The sequence below is a fragment of the Vanessa atalanta genome, chromosome 1 (assembly GCF_905147765.1).
Source record: "Vanessa atalanta chromosome 1, ilVanAtal1.2, whole genome shotgun sequence".
Taxonomy (NCBI): Eukaryota; Metazoa; Arthropoda; class Insecta; order Lepidoptera; family Nymphalidae; genus Vanessa; species Vanessa atalanta.
In genome coordinates this window covers 5,395,206-5,407,442 of record NC_061871.1, presented here as the reverse complement: position 1 = coordinate 5,407,442, position 12,237 = coordinate 5,395,206, and the positions used below count along the sequence as shown (strand labels likewise).

Genomic DNA, 12,237 nt, shown 5'->3' with positions numbered 1-12,237 from the left:
GCTATTCGTAGAGCTGCTTTTAATGTAATACCAAGTTGTGTCAGTTGACGGTGACTCATACAACGATTAGAAACGACAGCGAAACGTAACATATAAATAGAAATGATCAGATTACTGTACAGATAAATAATCTGTACATTTATTCAAATATATTTTTAATAAATTTAATTTAGTTCGATGAAATTGACCTGATGATCACACTCCATAGACATTGATGTAGCCGGTCCTTACAACGTACCCTACGTTGTAAGGACCGGCTACATCAATGTCTACAACGTCAATGCGACGTAACGGTCGGACGGTAACCTCGGGTCTAAGATGTTTTGCTTATAATTAAATAGTACTGGCTCACCCTTAAAACCGAAACATAGCAACATATAGAATACTCCTCCAACTTTTTTTGATCACAGAAACCCGTTACCCAGCTGAAGCTAAAGAAATCCCTACCACCTGTATTAGTTAACAAAATATACTAATTACGCTGGACTTGGCCAAATAACAAATTGACACAAAATTTTACCTGCACTGTTATGTAATAACTTTGCGGAGTAGAGCGAATGCCAAAAATTTCAAATGGACGAAAATAGAGAAGAGCAGCTTGCATAGTTGACGACAAATATCAAGATTGTTAGATTTTTAAAAGTCACTTAATAAAAGGAATCTTAGACATATTAAACTTCAATATTTTGTAGTGACGATACATGAAATGTGAATTTATTTATTTATTATTTTATTCGTTTATTAAATTACTTTCGAGGCACGGACATTGAAAATTCAAATCAAAATATACGCATGTTAGTAAATCTCCTTTCGACGACCTTTTATCTACTAAGTAGTCAATATTGGGTGGTTTTATGTGAAAGCGGGTGTGTGTCCAAGGTTATTATTGTGGCTATATTACGTGTCACGGTCGATACAATAGCTCAAACCTCTGAGGCTTCGAGTTATATGAAGGTTACTTTGAGATTGGATATCTCCGTATTAAATGGATTTATGTATTTATATGTAAAATAATCCATAACAGTTTTTTTAATGTCCCTAAAAATAGTACCAGTGTAAAATACGCACCCATATAAATAAACATACATACTTTTTGATTTCGAATTTCAAGCCTCTTTTGGTCCCAATTTTTACAAAAATAAAGTGTACGTTTTAAAATACCTTCGTAGTACTTTAATGAGAAAAAATATTGGTAATGTGATCGTCGACTCTCGCACAGAACGTTTGTTTTGAAGTATAACAATGATACTATTTATAGCAACACCATTTGCTTAACAATTTAATCTTTCTTGCTTCTTTGATTTTAATACAATAATTCTTTTATATGGCTCCTTACATAAAATTAGAGTAGAATTTCTTCAAATTTAATACATACTTTAAATAAGTCCTTCAGACCAAACGTCGGTTGAGAGACCGCAGCTGCTTCTCGTTGAATGCAAGGCATAACACAAACATTCAAGTTTTTAATATTGTTTACACGGACCAATTTATTTAAGCGATTGAATTACATTTTATAATTAATATGAACATTACTAAATCAATATAAGAACGCCTATTCGCTGTCGTTGCTAAGATAAATTATCTAAAATGTCGATAGAACTGCCTCGATGTGTTTTAAGGCTACGTATGCAGTCCTGTGTCGATGCAGACGGACGAAACTTATCGACAGCGAAACGGAGACCGGTTTCGAGAGGAAAATGACTCATCCGACGGCCATCGCGGCGGCCAAATTATTCCTATACGGTACAGTTTTGACGTTTTCTTTTCCATACTCAATATCTACACAGCACGAACAGGTTACAACGTGAATGTTCAGACTAATCTGGAAAAATACTGAACGCGTTTAGGAAACATTGTCTTTTCAATACATTCAATATTGATCTCCAATATATTGATGTTATGCAATTATACGTTTTTATATATCGATAAAACGACATATTATAAAATAGTCAATATCAAGGCTGGCTAAATGGCAAGCTGGTTTAATGCTTGTACTGTGTTAATATATATTATCGTAAGACCCACGCCTTGTTTCATGCATGAATAACCTAAAACGCTTATGAGGAATATTTTAATTTTTCAAAATAATTTTGCTGTGTAACAAATTAAATTGATTTTTACTTGGTGTTAGCATATACCTAGGTCATATATTGTACTGCCACAATACTTTGTATTTTTGTGTTCCGTATTGGTGGCGCACTAGCGATGTAAGGTATAGTTAAACATTTAGGAAATGGGCTTAGTTAACGTGATTTCAAATTATTTTGTAAGTTTAAGATCAACAAATATGACATAAAAAGCTTCAGAAAGCGTTCAACCCCGCTCAGTCCCTACATTGACATATATACTTACATAAGTTATATCTCAAAAAATATGTTACATATAAACATAGGTACTATTTTGTCTAAACTATAAACCATATATATATACGTGAAAGTTCTACATCAATCGGAGTCCGGAAAAGGCAAAGAAAACTTGCCCCTAAATATAATAATTAAAATAGGTGCGGTGCACGTTTTCATTTGTTTTATTTACGTATCACGCTTTAAAAGAGGTCTTCTACATGGTTAGACGACTCACCGCGATTCTGGTTTTTCGTAACGAGTCATTACGGTTCCAAAATCAATCAATTAAAATATAAAAATTCTAAAGGTTTCAGTTGTGCCAACACTATGGATTATGAAAAAGATATATTGGTACGGTAAAGATTTTAGAATGGATAACATTGCTTGTATATTTTGATAGACAACGGCTCTATTTGTATGTGCACATGTGTATCATCGCCAATACATTCATTATATTATGTGTATTTGAATTTAACTTCATATATAATTGTGAGTGATTATTTCATTCGTTCATTCATTCGCCAAGAATGAAAGAAATCTATTATGATATTAATTTTAAGCTCCTTTATGATACAATGTTTTTATGTAAAGAATTTCCAGAATTAGTCCATTATTTTCAAAGACGCATTGCGTCAGTCGGTTGGGGTTTTTAATGAAAGTTGTGCTCGGATTATATTGATTGAAACAAGTCCATTAATCTTTAGTGATGAATGGTTTTTGGTTCACAAAAAGGAACTGACATCGAAAACAATTTTGCTAACTAACTACCGACTGTTTATCTTTGAGTATTTAGGTAACCCGCATCTGAACAACGGGTGAAATAAGTTTTTTCACTCAACACACACAAATAAATTAATCTGAAGTGAAGTTCAGTGACACACACACGTACAGAAGACATATAATGTATAAAGATAAATAAAAACGTTAGTTTCTTTGTTTTAATCTCGGAAGATGTAGTGTTTATGATACTTAAAATCTACGGGTATTTATATCATGACGAATTAAAAACCTTTATTTTATAAAGTCACATACGATATAATGTTGAGGGAAAAATTGTATTATATGAGACATCCATCATATTCCTACTATAAAACTATGGTTACTTCCCTAACGACGTTCTTTGCTTGTTTTATAATAAAACAAAGATCTATTTCGTGTCGCATCACTACTACGTGTTCTTAATGTTCCATTGTAGATATGAATAGCTCGCTCGTGAAATGTGACTTGGGTATTGACGAATAAGGTCGATATACTATTATATCAGACAAAGAGTACATTTTCATGTGACGTACCAAGTGTTAATATAAACAATATACATATTCAAATATACGGATACGCTATATTTACGATCATTAGCCTACATGCAATCAGACGATCGTGTCTTTATTAAAATTATATACAAATTATAATATTATTAAATTAAATAATATTAGGTATTTGAAATTATCACCGAAGATTCGTAGAAATGAACTTAAGTAAGGTTATATAAGGACGCACCGTAAATGTAATGAATGTTTTATTGGCGTATTATCATATTAGTAAAATTAAAAGACGATAGGATCTTTTATTTTTTAATAATTTGAATATTAGCAGGTAGACTTGCCAATAATAGCCGCCTGATGATAATTGTTCATTATAATCAATAGACACTGGCATTGTGGTAAATATCAACCCATCCCTATATCGCCAATGCGCCAACAGCTTGGGAACAAAGATGTAATGACACAACAAAACTATGTATGTATTGATGTTTGACGGAAAGAATATTTGATGAGTGGTGGCTAGTCAGACAGGCTTGCGCAAACCCCTACCATCAAATAATAGATACATTCGTAGCCATATATGTATTAATAAAGACTTTTTTGTAACTTTTGTGATCGTAATTCGTTTTCTGTTAGTCATATATAGAAGAAAAAAGTAATACAGTAAAAAATATACTGTTTTATATAATAATAGGTATAATATCATACGTCTTGAAATTATTGGGCCATTTACCATCGGCGGGTACCAAATAAAGTTAGGTATATTGATATTTGTTTTCCTCATAATATACGTAAATAACGAATACGATGAATTAAATAATAAATATTATTTAATTCATCTGGGAAGACCGTAGTTTAATTGGACACAATGCGTAACAAAACACAACAATGATTCAAATAATGTAACAATGTTTAATATATATTTTCGAGTACTGATCAAAGAGCTACTGTAATATTTCAACGAATTTGTAACTAAGTTTAGATGTCAAAACAGCAAACAAACATTTGGGATGTACGTACCAATAATAATAATAAATATATATACTGGAGTAACTGTAGTTACAAATTTGTTTTGTATGCAAATGTGAGAGTGTGTAGTTCATATTACGTATAATAATAATACTAAAAAGTACCTTCAACACGTATGTATCATTCCAGACGTATCAAGATCTGAAACAAGTAAATCAAGTTAAACAAAACCTCTTTATAACAAACTTTTAATAAATCCCTGCACAAAAACTAATAAAATATTATTCAATTGTAGAATACTAAATTGTATTTTCACCAGCGCGGATAGTGTTGGCAATTTTCAGCTCAATTAGTTAGCCGTTGGTGGTCAGTTCAACTGGCTTTGAAATTCAATTGCAAGCCTTGGTCCATAGATGAAGTTAAATAATTGCTTGTAAAAATATATGAGTTGAAAAATTTTAAGCAAGATAATGTGCACAAAGCCTTACTTTTTTTATTTTTAAATTTATGAATCTAATCAAGCAAGCATACATTTTAATTGTAATACTGCATTTCCGTGAAAGAATCAATTTGTTTAATTACAAAATATAGATGTTTTCGAAAAAATTTAATTTTTTGCAATTTTTAATATACACTTAAGGATAGGCTTAACAAATTTAATTTCTCACTATTCCTCGGTATCGTATAAGTGCACTTAGTCTTTAGTCTGTCGTTTGCAATGTATTTTGGGAAACTAGCATTGTTTGTGGTTCAAATTCACTTATTTTGTTCAAATATTTTTGCACAAAGCTTTCGAATTAACAAATATATACATCTCCTTTTATTAAGACACTTAAAAAACGAACGACTACTTCGATTTGTACCAGAATATTCATGGTCTCTTAATAATACATAGATTATTTTTTGCCATTTAAATCAGCTGTAGCGAATACATAAGTTGTATCTATGACAACAATACTTTTATATTTAATATTTTAACGTTCATAAACAACCGGAAGTACCGGCATTGAAGCAAATTGTTCTAGCGTTGTATACATTTGTTTAACGATATCCAATATCACGAGCATATTTCAATTGCTCTGAATAGCAGAACCCTACAGCGCCTCTTCAGTTATCAACGTGAATAAATATTACTGAAGTTGGGTAAACAATGACGAAAAACTATTTTGGACTGATAAGGACTATGCATAGCGTGGCCATTCATGATAATTTTGGGCAGTATTTACATCTTAAAATATTAAATTTATCCACTACATGAATACAATACTTATAAATGTAAAGTTACAATATTTGGGACTAACTTGAAACAAGTTCGCGTGATAACTTGATATCGAACCGTTCGTTTTAAATTGCACAAATCACTTGGACATTTAATGATTATTTTTTAAAGCACGATCGATTGCAAAGATTGTAACTAATGCATGGCGCTGTCTGAGTCTCGCTTATTTTACAAAAGCCGTGTTTCGTTAAGACTTGATTAAATAACAGATTTCACATTTGCATATTTAAAATAAAAATACAATTTAAGAGGACTACAAGAGCTAAGTGCCCTTGAGAATCGCACGCACACACTTACAAAATCGACAAAAACGGCAAGCCCGTGTACTAAGGGTTAAGCGAGGTAACGAGATTACGCCCAAATATTCTAATAGATGGCGCCAAACCGAGCGACGTAAGATCAATCATAAATCTCATAAAAAATAGATAGGACAACAGAATTATTTTTATTTCTTTCGATGTTAGTTAACAAATGATTATAAAATAAAACTGATTCAATTAAACTTACAATATTTTTATTTATATTTTGTATACAATAAAATAGACAGTTAGTTTTAATCTTTTTTTTCTATTATTTATATTATTATACCACAATTAGTTCTTATACTAAATATTGAAACATACCAATTTTTAACATTTTATAAAAGTTTAATGATCTATTTATATAATAAAATCGTAAGTGTTCGAAATCTGTAGTGTAGTGACCGTGGTGTAACATATAGCGTAGTATTTGTTCGTTTTATTAATATTGGTTCATAAAGAAAAAATATATATTCAATTTAAAAAAAAAATCTAAATATTTACTAGAAAAAAATGTTGTCAATTCGATTTGGTTGAATCATTGATGAATGAAAGGTTAATCATAATAGGTTTAATCATAAATCTCATAAAAATAGATAGGATATTAGAATTATTTGTATTGCTTTTGACTGTTATTCGAAAATGATTAAAAAATAAAACTGATTTAATTAAACTTAAAATATTTTTATTTATATATAGTACTACAAAAAAAAACATTTAGTGTTAATTTTTTTATTTAATTTCACTTGTATGTATTAATGTTATTACATATGTCCTGGAATCTTGGAATAAATATTACACCCACTTTCAGCTGAAAGTTGGCACACATATTTAATCTCGATGACAATGCACGATTCATGAATTGCTGCTATATTCAATCCAATTTTTTTGTAACGTCCGCCATGGACGTTACAAAAAAATTTAAATTTATGAATTACGTACAAATGACACTTCTAAATATTCTAGTTCTCTGGTTCACAACAATTACATTTTTTTTGTTACGACTTTATTTTTTTTTATTATTATTAAAATTAGTTCATACATAACTTTAATTCTTATTATTTAATTTTATCGATTGTTTAATCGATAAAATTAAACTCTTACGCAATATAAATAGCTTCCGTGTTATTGTTTTCGACTTTCTTTATTCTGTAAAAAATAAATATATGTTAGTAATTACATTTTTATTAATTATAAAATTATATATTTAAAAAATATGTATCTTAATATGTCATAGTAGTTATAATGAAAAAAAAATGCTTCGAGTTCATGGGGATCGAATCTAGTCACTTGATCCCCATGAAAGTCAATTGATGTTTACCTTCCTTTGACCAAATAGTCTATCGTAATTATTAAGAATGGCTCGAAAAATCTGATTATATGCGAACTGATTGCACATTTTTCTAATAGATGTTTTCAATATTCATAATTTATAAAAAAAAAATATGTTTACTAATTAAATACTCTTACCTTTTAATATCGTTCATATGTATGTTCGGCGCTTGATTTATATAAACGTTTTTTAGTTTTCCTCACGCGTTTCACTTTATTTCCCATATTTACACAATTAAAATTTATAACAAATAATATAATAAAAAAACAAATGCCTAATTACTACTACACTATTTTAACTTAATATATTTATTTACAAGAAAGAATAAAATTTATTATAAGAAAACATGAAACAATGAATTTACAATTAAAATTACAAAAAAATATCTCGTAACGTAATGAATGATGCGGCGAAAAGATCGACACGTCTGTATAGCATCAGGCCTCGGCCGGCATTGTCTGTACACGGCGCTTACGCACACATGCGTACGCATTTTGTTCGAAAATAAGAATATCGGATTTAAAAAAAATCTATTGATTTTACTAAAAAAGTGACACCCAGGTTAAATAGTATATTGCTTGTAGAATAATCTGACAAAAAACCAGAATTATGGAACGTATATAAGTATAGTTATTATTGATTAAAAGATCTTTTTAGAGGTAACTTTGTGATTTTTTTCTATCGTACCAAATTAATTACATCATGTTTTCAAAATAACAAATACTTAGCATGTATCCTGAAGATTATCATATTTTTTTTTCATTTGGTTTACTGCATTGGATCATATACTTTTTTGCATTATAAAACTTGCATTTAGCTCATGTAGTCCCCTTAATCTTATCCAGTTAAACCTGTAACTGTCAATATTAATAATTTTACCATATCTTGCAAAATAAATGTATTATATTATTCTCTTTTGTTACTCGTATAACTGGTCGTATAACTATAAAATAAAAGTAATAAAACAAAAAAGAGCGTGCACAAGTGAACGTAAGAAACGTCCAATTTTGAAAAGTTATAAAACGAAACGCTGCGTTCAAGTTCAACCTTAACAGTTTTCAATAAATAAGATATAGGTAAAAGTGAATACGATTAGTGTAGGTATTTCATTATGCTTAGAAACTTTGAGTCATTTATAATATTAGTATGCGATGGTTGTCTCATGGGTCTGACATTCACCTTCTATACCTGTTGCATGCACGCATTGTTTTGCATAGTTTTATTTTTAACTGGAACTGGACATGTCACTTTTTTATAAAACGTTATCCCTACTTAAATTAATTAAAATTTGATGCCTTTATAAAATGTACTCGTAAATAACCTTTTTCATAGTAAAGTAATAAGGGACAAGATTCGATATAAAAACTTATCATTACCTATCATTTTGTAAGGTAGAATTAATCGTTTAAATAAAACTAGTTAAGGGCCCGCGTGCGTTGCAATGTTAGCCGATTTAAAAAATAAATTGTCTATTCGGTTGTATTTTTTTTACTGTTAGATCCTTTGTGACTACTTCATCTATGAATCAATTTAGATAATACCTTTTTTGTTTAGGACGGTATATTTCTAGTTGGTGCCCATTTAAATTCCAGTAAAAAAATTGCCGTCGTTTTTTTTTTTGTTAAATTTTAGATTTTCTTTTAAACAATAATCGGACCTGTCTTGCACCTATTGTACGTTAATGGAAATATACGAGAACCCTTCGCACGAGTGCAAACAACAACTGTATAAAGTTTCAATGAAATCGGAAGAACGACGCGTCAACACAAAAAATAAGAACCAAACCGAGCATTCATTTTTATTTTTATATATATGTATATGTATTGTACTATATTATTGCTATTTATATATCATATTAGAAATATATATAATCTAGAATCACGATTCATGTTTAAAATATTTTTATTGAGATATATTTGCCAGAGGAGTGAGTCATTGTTACTACGCCATAACTTTCTCCCCATAGGAAATCCCCGTGATTTCACCATTCAAATAGCATCCATTTAAGCTTCTAAGTAATGTAATATGACGTTGTTAATCAATTTAATTATAACATTATATACTTGATTAAACGAAAAAGCAGAACGACTTTTACCTGTCAACTAATTTTGGGATGGGAGTAATTAAATTGGCCCTCTCAATTTAGTTCTGCATCCGTTTCGCATTTACAGTTTATTAAATCCTGTGTATGAAGTTCGTGGAATCACAACTAGCGCGTGTTATTGATACATTTTTATATATGATTGTTAAACTTATACATAATAGTGTTCGAAGTGCAATGCAATCTATGTTAGGCGGGAACCTAGACAAGCTGTCGAGGTGAGCGACCGTCCGCGGGTCATCGTCGCGTACCCGCACTGATTCATCTTGCACTTGCAACACTTACCTACAATTATCGTAACGGATTTAAATACTTCATTTGGGTAGAATCGAATTAAAAATTATATTAAAGCTGAGTGAATCGCTGCATACAAAGTAACCACTACTATTTCATCTTATAAACTTGAATTTTCAAAAGTCCTTTCTTAGCGGAAGCTAACGCTATAAAATAATACATTGTCCCAAATTTTTGCATTCTAGATGCAATTGTTCTCGCTTCTATGATATAGTAAGTTATAACAAACAGTTTAAAAGGAAATATTTATATTAAAAATGCTTTGATTTGGTTTCATTTCGTCAATTTTATATCACGAAACGAAGACAACAACATTGACATTTGAATTTTAGAAATTTCAATATATAACTTGCTAAGTGTCAATTTAATTATAGTTCTTAATTCAAAACAAACCAAGGACCAATAAGAAAATATTGGCGACCGATCTGTTACCGATTCATATTTTAAGCAAATGATAGAATTGTTCTAATTATAACAGTGGAAATTTATTTTGGCAATTGCATTTATTATCTGTGGTACATTGTGAAATGTACTTAAGAACTTTAATTAAGTCGATAGCTGGGACGTCTACTAATCTCATATAAAGTGGATATACGTTTAGATTTCAATTATGATAGGTCGACCGATTTGTATCCATTGGTACGTTATTCGTGAGGTTATTTGAAAACAAATGGATTAGGGAGCTGAAGTATTCAAGATCGTATGTTTGGTCTACTACATATACAGACGGCACGTGTTTTGTTGAGAGGCTTCGCATTATATTATATAGAACATATTTTATTAGATTATATTATAATAATGGTATGAGCGGAATTTTTCACTTGCACGGAATGAGTCAACACTCGCCACGAACCGGTCATAATGCGTCTGCAGTTAGATTTTGTGCTTCGTGATCCTTTTTTATAATGTTAGGTCTCGTTAGTTCTCGCCTTGGTCCTTTTGGTCACTGACACTGTCAGCGTGGGGTATACCGATTGACGGAGTTCGGTTACACTCGTGTGCCAAACTCTTGTATTATCCACACACCAACACAAACATATATTATATCTCGAAATTCGTTACAATGTTGGTTCTAAGTATTAAAGCATTCGATAATAATAGTACATTACTCTCTTAAGAAATCAATTACATGTTATATATTCTACGTTAAGGACAATTGGGACGCGTCGTGGCCTATTCCGATGCAAATTCGGGCCACCATCTGCGCAATACGATATGAGGTCATCGGCTTGTGCACTGAACTGATAGCTGTCTCCAATTGACCTCTATTAGTCACGAAATACATATCCATACGTGGCATGTTACATTATAGAAAACATTAAAAAACATATCACACAAATAATATAATAAACGTGTTAAACGTTAGATATAGTTTTGTCTACTACCGAGAAATTGTAAGTTATCTACGGACGAAACGTTATAACAGCCATAAACAGTTTTTGTTATGGTAAGCAGTTACGTAGTAGACGTCGTATTGTTATTTTTAAGTGATAACTGCGTATTCCTATTGACGTTTTAAATATTTCTTTGTTTGCTCTTACTCATTCTTAAATGGTTTGTCAGTGATATTGTAATATGCACCTTATATGCTGGTGTTTACATTCATATTTCAAGCGATCGACACACTATTGTTCATTATAGAAAGTGCAGTATGACCTCAGATCACGACTAGAATTATTATTATGCTTGTAATTTCAAAGGACCCTTTCCTTTACAGCACTTGAAATCTTGATTTAAATTGGTTGGTGACAAAAACAAGCATTTGTTTAAGAGGCGCATATTAAAAACGTCGCGAATATGCCAATATATAATATTACCTTTGGTAAATGCCAATAAAGTAGACCTATCCATATTAGTATGATTGCGACCGGTTTTTTATTACGGAAATCGATACATAGCATTTTAGGTGTTATTTATCGAGGACTATGTTTGCGTATGGTGTTAAATATTATATAATGTAGATTCAAACACGGCGTAAAAAAATATAGAAACTACCTAGTAAAGTAAGTGATGGTAACAAAATTGATAAACGTAAGGGTGAGATTAAGGTGGGAGCTATTACATCGGTTGGGGTGCGCCTTTGAGTGGGGAGCACACCTTAATAAAACGCCAACAGCCTTGCAAGGTCGCATGTGGCCTCATTCTAATTATGGTGTTCAAAAATTTCTTACTATTATTTCAAAATTATGAATTTATTTAATGATAGAAAGATTTAATTATACATAATGTTATATTTACGCATAAATTCGACTCATTAATAATATAGAAGCACACTTGTCGACGGCCGAAAATGTATCAGCGATTAGAATAAAAAAACACATACCTACGAAGAACAATTTAAAGGAAATCAAAACT

General features: G+C 30.7%; 1 protein-coding gene across 4 annotated transcripts in view; it reads right to left on the bottom strand.

Moving 5' to 3' along the window:
* LOC125071086 (solute carrier organic anion transporter family member 5A1-like) overlaps positions 1-12,237 on the bottom strand; it is a 42,267-nt gene that overhangs the window by 20,312 nt on the left and 9,718 nt on the right. For 3 of the 4 annotated variants that reach the window (XM_047681212.1, XM_047681362.1, XM_047681452.1), the window contains exon 2: positions 4,741-4,777. The exons of the other annotated variant lie outside the window; for it this stretch is intronic. The gene's annotated coding sequence lies outside the window, so the exon portion shown is untranslated. The remainder of the gene's footprint in view (positions 1-4,740; positions 4,778-12,237) is intronic. 4 annotated transcript variants of the gene reach the window in all.